We start from the raw sequence: 10,799 nt of genomic DNA on the forward strand, positions 1-10,799 counted from the left end.
TGAGTACTTTATTTACTTTTTTAAAACTGTCTCCACTATCTGTATTTTATTTTCTATTTTTCAACTGTTTCAAATAACCGTATTTTGTTTTCTACTTTCAAACCATTTAGGCAGTCTGTATTTTATTTTCTATTTTCGAACCGAATCCACAATCTTTATTTTTGCAAATATTTTCCAGCGGTCTCCTCTAGCTATATTTTGACAAATATTTTCCAACAGTCTCCACTATCTGTATTTCATTTTTTAAATTTCCTACTGTCTCCACTAGCTGTATTTTATTTTCTACTTTCCAACCATCTCCCCTATTCGTATTCCTTTTTCTTTTTTCTAACCGTCTCCAATATCTGTAATTTATTTTCTAATTTCAAACCGTTTACGCAGTCTGTATTTCATTAATTTTTTTCCAGCTGTCTCCACTAGCTGTATTTTAATTTCTATTTTCAAACCGTCTACGAAGCCTGTATTCTAATTTCTATTTTCAAACCGCCTACACTAGCTGCATATTCTATTCTATTTTCCAACCGTCTCCACAAGCTTTTTTTGACAAATATTTTCAAACGGCTCCACTAGCTATATTTTAAAAAATACTTTCCGTCTGCACTAGCTGTATCTTTTTTCCCAACCGTCTCCACTAGCCGTATTTTATTTTCTTCTTTCTAACCATCTATGCAATTCATATTTCAGTTTCTACTTTAAAACTCTGTACACTAGCCGTATTTTATTTTATATTTTCTAACCGTCTCCACTAGCTGTAATCTATTTAAAAAATTTCAAACCGCTTCAACTAGCCATATTTAATCTTTTACTTTCAAACCGTTTCAGCAGTTTGTATTTTATTTTCTATTTTAAAACTGTCTCAACTAACCGTATTTCATTTTCTTTTTTCCAACCATCAAAACAATCTGTATTTTATTTTCTCTTTTCCAACCGTTTTAACAAGCTACATTTTTACAAATATTTTCCAACCGTCTCCACTATCCGTATTTTATTTTATTTTTTCTATCCATCTCCACTAGTCGTATTTTATTTTCTTCTTTCAAACCTTTTACGCAGTCAGTATTTTATTATACTTTTTTTTCAACTGTCTCCACTAGCAGTATTTTAAATTCTATTTTGTAACCGTCTTCACTGGCCGTAATTTATTTTTTTATTTCACAACCGTCTTCAGTAGCCATATTGTAATTTCTTCTTTCTAACCGTCTATGCAGTCTGTATTTTATTTTTTGTTTTCCAACAGTCTCTACTAGCTGTATTTTATTTTCTATATTCCAACCGTTTATGCGATTTGTATTTAATTTTCTATTTCAAAACATCTACACTAGATTTATATTATTTTCTATTTTCCAATCGTCTCCACTACCTGTATTTTATTTTCTATATTCCAACCGTTTATGCAATTTGTATTTCATTTTCTATTTAAAAACATCTACACTAGATTTATATTATTTTCTATTTTCCAAACGTCTCAACAAGCCGTCATATAATTTCTATTTACCAACCATCTACACAACTCATATTTTTTTTCCTATTTCCCCACAGTCTCCACTAGCCATATTTTTTTTCCTAACCACTCCACTAGCGTATTTTATTTTCTTCTTTCAAACCGTTTTACGCAGTCAACATTTTATTTACTTTTTTTATAACTGTCTCCACCAGCTGTAATTCATTTTCTATTTACCAACCGCTTCAACTATCCGTATTTTATTTTCTACTTTCAAACCATTTAGGCAGTCTGTTTTTTATTTTCTATTTTCGAACCGAATCCACAAGCTTTATTTTTACAAATATTTTCCAACGGTCTCAACTAGCTATATTTTAAAAAATATTTTTCAACCGTCTCCACTAGCTGTACTTTTTTCCATTTCCAACCCTTTCCACAAGGTATATATATATTTTTTTTTCCAACCGTCACCGCTATCTGTATTTTTATTATTTGTTTTCCAACTTTTTCAACAAGCCATATTTTATTTTCTACTTAAAAATCGTTTTCGCAGTCTGTATATTATTTCCTTTTTGATAACTATCTGTATTTTAAAAACATTTTCCAACTGTCTCCGCTACCTGTATTTTATTTTCTACATAAAAACCGTATGCACAGTGGGCATTTTATTTACTTTTCTCCAACAATCCAATAGCCGTATTCTATTTTCTATTTTCTAATCGTCTGCCGAAGCTGTAATTTATTTTCTATTTTACTTCCGTTTTAACTTGCCGTATTTTATTTTCTACTTTTAAACCGTATTATTTTCTATTTTCCAACGGTCTCCACTAGCTATATTTTCAAAAGTATTTTTCAACCATCTCCACTAGCTGTTTTTCATTTTTCCAACTGTCTCCACTAGTTATTTATAATTTTTTTTTATCTAACCTTCGCCACTATATGTATTTTATTTCCTATTTTCCAACTGTTTCAACTAGCCGTATTTTATTTTCTATTTTCAAACAGTTTATGCAGTCTGTATAATTATTTACTTTTTTATAACTGTCTCCACTAGCCATATTTTCTTTTATTTTTTCTAACCGCTTCAACTATCAATATTTTATTTTCTACTTTCAAACCATTTAGGCAGTCTGTATTTTTTTTTTCTATTTTCGAACCGAATCCACAATTTATATTTTTACAAATATTTTCCAGCGGTCTCCTCTAGCTATATTTCAAAAAATATTTTCTAACAGTCTCCACAATCTGTACTTCATTTTATTAATTTCCTACTGTCTCCACTAGCTGTATTTTATTTTCTACTTTCCAACCATCTCCCCTATTCGTATTCTTTTTTCTTTTTTCAAACCGTCTCCAAAAGCCGTATTTTATTTCCTACTTTCAAAACGTCAACGTAGTCAGTAGTTTATTTACTTTTATTCAACTGTCTGCTCTAAATGTATTTTATTTATTATTTTTCAACCGTCACCACAAGCTGTAATTTTTTTTTTTTTAACCAACGGTTTCATTTACCCCTGTTTAATTTTTTACTTTCAAACCACTAAGGCAGTCTGTATTTTTAAAAAAAATTTCCAAACGTCTCCACAAGCTTTATTTTTACAAGTTATTTCCAACAGTCTCCGCTAGCTATATTTTTACAAACATTTTCCAACCGTCTCCACTAGCCGTATTTTATTTTCTATTTACCAACCATCCACACTAGCCATATTTTTATATATTTTTTCTAACCATCTCCACTAGGCGTATTTTATTTTTTACTTTCAAACCGTTTATGCAGTCAGTATTTTATTTTTATTTTTTCAACGGTCTTCACTAGCTATATTTTAGAAAATATTTTCCAACAGTCTCCACTTGCCGTAATTTATTTTCTATTTTCAAACTGTTTATGGAGTGAGTACTTTATTTACATTTTTTAAACTGTCTCCACTATCTGTATTTTATTTTGTATTTTTCAACTGTTTCAAATAGCCGTATTGTATTTCTACTTTCAAACCATTTAGGCAGTCTGTATTTAATTTTTTATTTTCAAACCAAATCCACAATCATTATTTTTACAAATATTTTCTAGCTATATTTAAAAAAATATTTTTCAACAGTCTCCACTATCTGTATTTCCTTTGTTTAATTTCCTACTGTCTCCACTAGCTGTGTTTTATTTTCTACTTTCCAACCATCTCCCCTATTCGTTTTCTTTTTTTTTTTCTAACAGTCTCCACTAGCTATAATTTATTTTCTACTTCCAAACCATTTACGCAGCCGGTATTTTATTTACTTTGTTCCAACTATTTCCACTAGCTGTGTTTTATTTTTTTAATTTTCAAACCGTCTACGAAGCCTGTATTTTAATTTCTATTTTCAAACCGTCTACGAAGCCTGTATTTTAATTTCTTTTTACAAACGGCCTACACAATCTAATATTCTATTCTATTTTCAAACGGCTCCACTAGCTATATTAAAAAAAATATTTTCCTTCTCCATTAGCTGTATTTTTTTCCAACCGTCCCCACTATCTGTATTTTATTTTCCACTGAAAAACTGTATGCACAGTGGGTATTTTATTTACTTTTTTTCCAACAATCTCCACTAGCCATATTTTATTTTCAATTTTCCAACCATCTACGCATTCTGTATTCTATTTTCGATTTTAAAACCATCTACACTAGCTGTATATTATTTTATATTTTCTAACCGTCTCCACTAGCCGTATTTTTTTAACTTTCAAACCGTTTACGCAGTCTGTATTCAATTTACTTTTTTTCCAACTGTCTCCACTAGCTGTATTTTAATTTCTATTTTCAAACCGTCTATGAAGCCTGTATTTTTATTTCTATTTTCAAACCGTCTATGAAGCCTGTATTTTAATTTCTATTTACAAACCGTCTATACTAGCTGTATATTCTATTCTATTTTCCAACCGTCTCCACAAGCTTTTTTTGACAAATATTTTCAAACTGCTCCACTAGCTATATTAAAATAATACTTTCCGTCTCCACTAGCTGTATTTTTTTTCCAACCGTCTCCACTATATGTATTTTATTTTCCACTTAAAAACCGTTTGCAAAGTGGATATTTTATTTACTTTTTTCCAACTGTCTCCACTAGCCGTATTTTATTTTCTATTTTTAACCGTCTTCACTAGCTGCAATTCATTTCTTCTTTTCGAATTGTTTCAACTAGCCGTATTTTATTTTCTATTTTCAAACCGTCTACGAAGTCTGTATTTTAATTTCTATTTTCCAACCGTCTCCACTAGCTGTATTTTTTTCCCAACCGTCTCCACTAGCTGTATTTTATTTTCTTCTTTCTAACCATCTATGCAATCCATATTTCAGTTTCTACTTTTAAACTCTGTACACTAGCCGTATTTTATTTTCTATTTTCTAGCTGTCTCCACTAGCTGCAATCTATTAAAACATTTTCAAACCGTTTCAACTAGCCGTAATTAATCTTTCACTTTCAAACCGTTTCGGCAGTCTGTATTTTATTTTATTTTTTAAAACCGTCTCAACTAACCGTATTTTAATTTCTCTTTTCCAACCGTTTTAACAAGCTACATTTTTACAAATATTTTCCAACCGTCTCTACTATCCGTATTTTATTTTATTTTTTCTAACCATCTCCACTAGTCGTATGTTATTATTTTCTTTCAAACCTTTTACGCAGTCAGTATTTTATTCTACTTTTTTTCAACTGTCCCCATTAGCAGTATTTTAAATTCTATTTTGTAACTGTTTTCAATGGCCGTTATTTATTTTTTATTTCCCAACCGTCTCCAGTAGCCATATTGTAATTTCTTCTTTCTAACCGTCTACGCAGTCTGTATTTTATTTTCTATATTCCAACCGTCTATGTTATCTGTATTTCATTTTTTATTTTCAAATCATCTACACTAGATGTATATTATTTTCTATTTACCAACCGTCTCCACTAGCCGTCATATAATTTCTATTTACCAACCATCTGCACTAGTCGTATTTCTTTCCTATTTCCCAACAGTCTCCACTAGCAATATTTTTTTTTCTAGCCATCTCCACTAGCGAATTTTATTTTCTTCTTTCAAACCGTTTACGCAGTCAACATTTTATTTACTTTTTTATAACTGTCTCCACCAGCTGTAATTCATTTTCTATTTACCAACCGCTTCAACTATCAATATTTTATTTTCTACTTTCAAACCAATTAGGCAGTTTGTTTTTTATTTTCTATTTTCGAACCGAATCCACAAGCTTTATTTTTACAAATATTTTCCAACGGTCTCAACTAGCTATATTAAAAAAAAATATTATTCAACCGTCTCCACTAGCTGTATTTTTTTTCATCTCCAACAGTCTCCTCGAGGTATATACATATTATTTTTTTCCAACCGTCTCCGCTATCTGTATTGTATTATTTTTTTCCCAACTTTTCAACAAGTATGTATATTATTTACTTTTTAATAACTATCTGTATTTTTTAAAAATTTCCAACTGTCTCCGCTACCTGTATTTTATTTTCTACTTAAAAACCGTATGCACAGTGGGTATTTTATTTACTTTTCTCCAACAATCTCCACTAGCCGTTTTTTATTTTCTATTTTCTAATCGTCTGCCGAAGCTGTAATTTATGTTCTATTTTACATGAGTTTCAACTTGCCGTATTTTATTTTCAACTTTCAAACAGTATAGGTAGTTTGTATTTTATTTTTTATTTTCCATCTCCACTAGGCGTATTTTATTTTTTACTTTCCAACCGTTTGTGCAGTCAGTATTCGATTTACTTTTTTTTAACGGTATCCACTAGTTCTATTAAAAATAATATTTTCCAATAGTCTCCACTAGCCGTAATTTATTTTCTATTTTCAAAACGTTTATGCAGTGAGCACTTTCTTTACTTTTAAAAAAACTGTCTCCACTATCTGTATTTTATTTTCTATTTTTCAACTGTTTCAAATAGCCGTATTTTTATTTCTACTTTCAAAATGTTTACTTACTCTGTATTTTATAAGCTTTTTTTCAACTGTCTACACTAGCTGTATTTTATTTTCTACTTTCCAACCATCTCCCCTATTCGTATTCTATTTTCTTTTTTCTAACCGTCTCCACTAGCCGTAATTTATTTTCTACTTTCAAACCGTTTACGCAGTCTGTATTTTATTTACTTTTTTTCCAACCGTCCCCACTACCTGTATTTTATTTTCCACTGAAAAACTGTATGCACAGTGGGTATTTTATTTACTTTTTTTTCCAACAATCTCCACTAGCCTTATTTTATTTTCAATTTTCCAACCATCTACGCATTCTGTATTCTATTTTCTATTAAAAAACCGTCTACACTAGCTGTATATTATTTTATATTTTCCAACCGTCTCCACTAGCCGTATTTTATTTCCTACTTTCAAACCGTTTACGCAGTCAGTAGTTTATTTACTTTTATTTAACTGTCTCCTCTAAATGTATTTTATTTTTTATTTTCCAACCGTCACCACAAGCTGTGATTTATTTTCTATTTACCAACGGTTTCAACTACCCCTATTTAATTATTTACTTTCAAACCATTAAGGCAGTCTGTATTTTTTAAAAAATTTCCAACCGTCTCCACAAGCTTTATTTTTACAAGTTATTTCCAACAGTCTCCTCTAGCTATATTTTTACAAACATTTTCCAACCGTCTCCACTAGCCGTATTTTATTTTCTATTTTCCAACCATCCACACTAGCCATATTTTTATATATTTTTTCTAACCATCTCCACTAGCCGTATTTTATATTTTACTTTCAAACCGTTTATGCAGTCAGTATTTTATTTACTTTTTTTCAACAGTCTCCACTAGCTATATTTTTTAAAAAAATTTCCAACAGTCTCCACTAGCCATAATTTATTTTCTATTTTCAAACTGTTTATGGAGTTAGTACTTTATTTCCTTTTTTTCCCATATATATTTTCTTTTTTCCAACCATCTCCACTATCCATATTTTATTTCTACTTTCAAACTATTTACGCAGTCTGTATAATTATTTACTTTGTATAACTGTCTCCACTAGCTCTATTTTATTAATTATTTTCCAACTGTCTCCACTACTCATATTTTATTTAATTTTTCCTAACGATCTACGCAATCTGTATTTTATTTTCTATTTTAAAACCGTCTCCACTATACGTTTTTTTCGTCTCGACAAGACGTATTTTATTTTCTGCTTTCAAACTGTATACGGAGTGGGTATTTTATTAATATTTTTCCAACCGTCTACACAATCTGTATTTCATTTTTTATTTTCCAACCCTCTCCAATAGCTGTCATTTAATTTCTATTTTCCAATTGGTTCAACCAGCCCTATTTTATTTTCTACTTTCAAATCGTTTAGGCAGTCTGTATTTATTTTTCTATTTTCCAACTGTCTACACAAGCTTTATTTTTACAAATATTTTCCAACCGTCTCCACTAGCAGTATTTTTTTTCAGCCGTCTCCACCAAGTATATATATATATTTCACTTTTTACAACCATCTCCACTATCCATATTTTATTTTCTACTTTCAAACCGTTTACGTAGTCTTTATATTATTTACTTTTTTATAACTGTCTCAACTAGCTGTATTTTATTTTCTACTTTCAAACGGTCTACACAGGAAGTATGTTATTTACTTTTTTTTCCAACCGTCTCCACAAGAAATATTTTATTTTTTATTTTCCAACAGTCTCCACTACTTGTTTTTTCGTTTTCATTTTTCTACCGTCTCCGCTAGTCGAATTTTATTTTCTCTTTTCCTCCCGTCTAAACAATCTGTAGTCTTATTTCTATTTCCAAAAATCTCCTGAAACCATATTTCATTTTCTTCATTTTAACCGTCTACGCAAATCCATATTTCAGTTTCTACTTTAAAACCCTGTACACTAGCTGTCTTTTATTTTCTATTTTTCAACCGTCTTCCATAATCGTATTTTATTTTTTATTTTCCAACTTTCTAAACAATCTGTAGTCTATTTTCTATTTTTCAACTGTCTTCACTAGCCGTATTTTCTTTTCTTCTTTATAACCATCTACACAATCTGTATTTTATTTTATTCTTTAAAACCGTGTGTACTAGCTGTAATTTATTTTCTATTTTCCAACCGTTTCAACTAGGCGTATTTTATTTTCTACTTTCAAACCGTTGACTCAGTCTGTATTTTATTTTACATTTTAAAACCATCTCAATGAACCATATTTTATTTTCTCTTTTCCAACCGTCTTGACAAGCTTTTTTTTTTTTTCGTAGCGTATCCACCAGTTGCTTTCTGTTGTTTTTTTTAAATTACAACCTTCTCCACAAGACGTATTTTTTTCTACTTTCAAACCGTCTACGCAATCTCCATTTTATTTACTTTTTTTATAACCGTTTTCACTAGTCGTTATTTATTTTCTACTCTCAAAATGTTTACGCATTTGTATTTTATTCTTTTATTTTCCAACTGTCTACACAATTGAGACAATCTGTATTCTAGTTACTTTTTTCCAACGTTCTCCGCTAGCTGTACTTTATTTTCTACCTACAACCCGTCTACACAATCTGGATTTTATTAACTTTTTTATAACTGTCTTCACTATCTGTATTTTATTTTCTATTTTCTAATCGTCTCCACTATCTGTAATTTTTTTTTCTATTTTCCAATCGTCTTAATCTGTATTTTATTTACTTTTTTCCCCGCTGTATCCAATCGTCGTTTTTTATTTTCTACTTTCAAACCGTTTACGTAGTCCGTATTTTATTAATTTTTTTCTAACCGTCTCCACAAGCCATATTTATTTTTTTAACTTTCCATCCGTGTACGCAATTTGTATCTTATTTTCTATTTTAAAACCGTTTACACTAGCTGTATATTATTTTCTACTTTCCAACGGTCAACACAATCTTTGGTTCATTTTCTATTTTCCAACAGCCTCCACTAACCGTATTTCATTTTCTATTTTCCAACAGTCTCCACTAACAGTATTTCATTTTCTATTCTCCAACAGTCTCCACTAACCGTATTTCATTTTCTATTTTCCAACTGTCTCCACTAACCGTATTTCATTTTCTATTTTCCAACTGTCTCCACTAACCGTATTTCATTTTCTATTTTCCAACTGTCTCCACTAACCGTATTTCATTTTCTATTTTCCAACTGTCTCCACTAACCGTATTTCATTTTCTATTTTCCAACTGTCTCCACTAACCGTATTTCATTTTCTATTTCCCAAACTACGCAATCTGTATTTTATTATCTCTTGTCTAACAGTCTGCACTAGGTTTATTTTTACAAAATGTTTATATTTTCCAACCGTCTCCACTAGCTGAATTTTTTTTTTTTTTCCAACCGTGTACGTAATCTGTATTTGTGAAATCAGGTGCTTGTCAAAATAACGATATCAGAGAAATCGGTATTTTTGGCTAGTTCGGAAATATTTTTCGAATTTTTGTTTTTCTAGCTCAACACCTTGTATGTCTATTGAAAATCTCTTTTATGGGTAGATTTTACGAATAAATGTTGATTAAAGGCATAAAACATCTAAACTTGCAGTTTCTAAGGAATCTTGAGCTATGGAAGTTATCAAACTTTGGCGGCTAATTTTCTCAATAATTTGACCTCTGAAACCAGGCGACCTTGACAAATATATATATATATCGACTTCTGTTCGACATAAATGGATTTTTTTCACCAAAAGAAAAGCAAATGAACAGTCTTTAAGATGATACCAATAACCCCATAGGCCCAACAATTGACGAGCGCCTGATTCCACCACGTCGTGACACATATAACATATTATTATCAATCTTATCTTACCTCAGTGAGCTCATACGATCCCCAAATTTGTCCCCGTGGTTTTATGCACACAAAAAAATCTGAAATTATGAAAACTGAGCCCAAAAAATGTGAAATTATGCGATTCTGTTAATTTTAACAAAGAATGATAAAGGAAAATAATCACAAATTATGCAAAAAAAGATCAAATTTTGCTAAATAATGCGGGGTGCATAAAACCGCGGGGGAAAGCTAAATGGACTAAATGGGATGGACAAGAACATGAGAAAAGATCACTAATGCTTTTTTATTGATTTTGTTTGAGGCAGAAATTTCTAAAGTCATAGGAAATGTGTCAAAAACAGGCTTGCAAACAACAGAAACCAGAGTCATGATAAAAGGACAAATTTTAATAATTAAATAGGTCGCTTTTGAGCACAAGGCGGCTATCCCGAAAAATGCTGTTTTGAGAAAATCAAAGCTAAAGTTTTTTGCCCCTTGTTCAGTTTCTTTAAAAGACAAGGAGAGTTTTCTCTATAACCAAACAAATATACACACCAATGAAACCAAACTTCTCCTATAGGTAGGGCAATGACCACTTTTAGTGTAGGTCAAGATTT

At 30.5% G+C, this 10,799-nt stretch overlaps 1 long non-coding RNA gene across 1 annotated transcript; it reads right to left on the reverse strand.

Moving 5' to 3' along the window:
* Window positions 1–3,632: 3,632 nt before the first annotated feature.
* Window positions 3,633–7,283, reverse strand: LOC106013926. Its single transcript, XR_001185484.1, has 2 exons — window positions 6,603–7,283; window positions 3,633–3,951 (listed from the first exon to the last, which is right to left on the reverse strand). It is a non-coding gene; the product is annotated as an uncharacterized LOC106013926 (long non-coding RNA).
* Between the last annotated feature and the right edge of the window lie 3,516 nt (window positions 7,284–10,799).

Source organism: Aplysia californica, unplaced genomic scaffold (assembly GCF_000002075.1).
Source record: "Aplysia californica isolate F4 #8 unplaced genomic scaffold, AplCal3.0 scaffold01540, whole genome shotgun sequence".
Taxonomy (NCBI): domain Eukaryota; kingdom Metazoa; phylum Mollusca; class Gastropoda; order Aplysiida; family Aplysiidae; genus Aplysia; species Aplysia californica.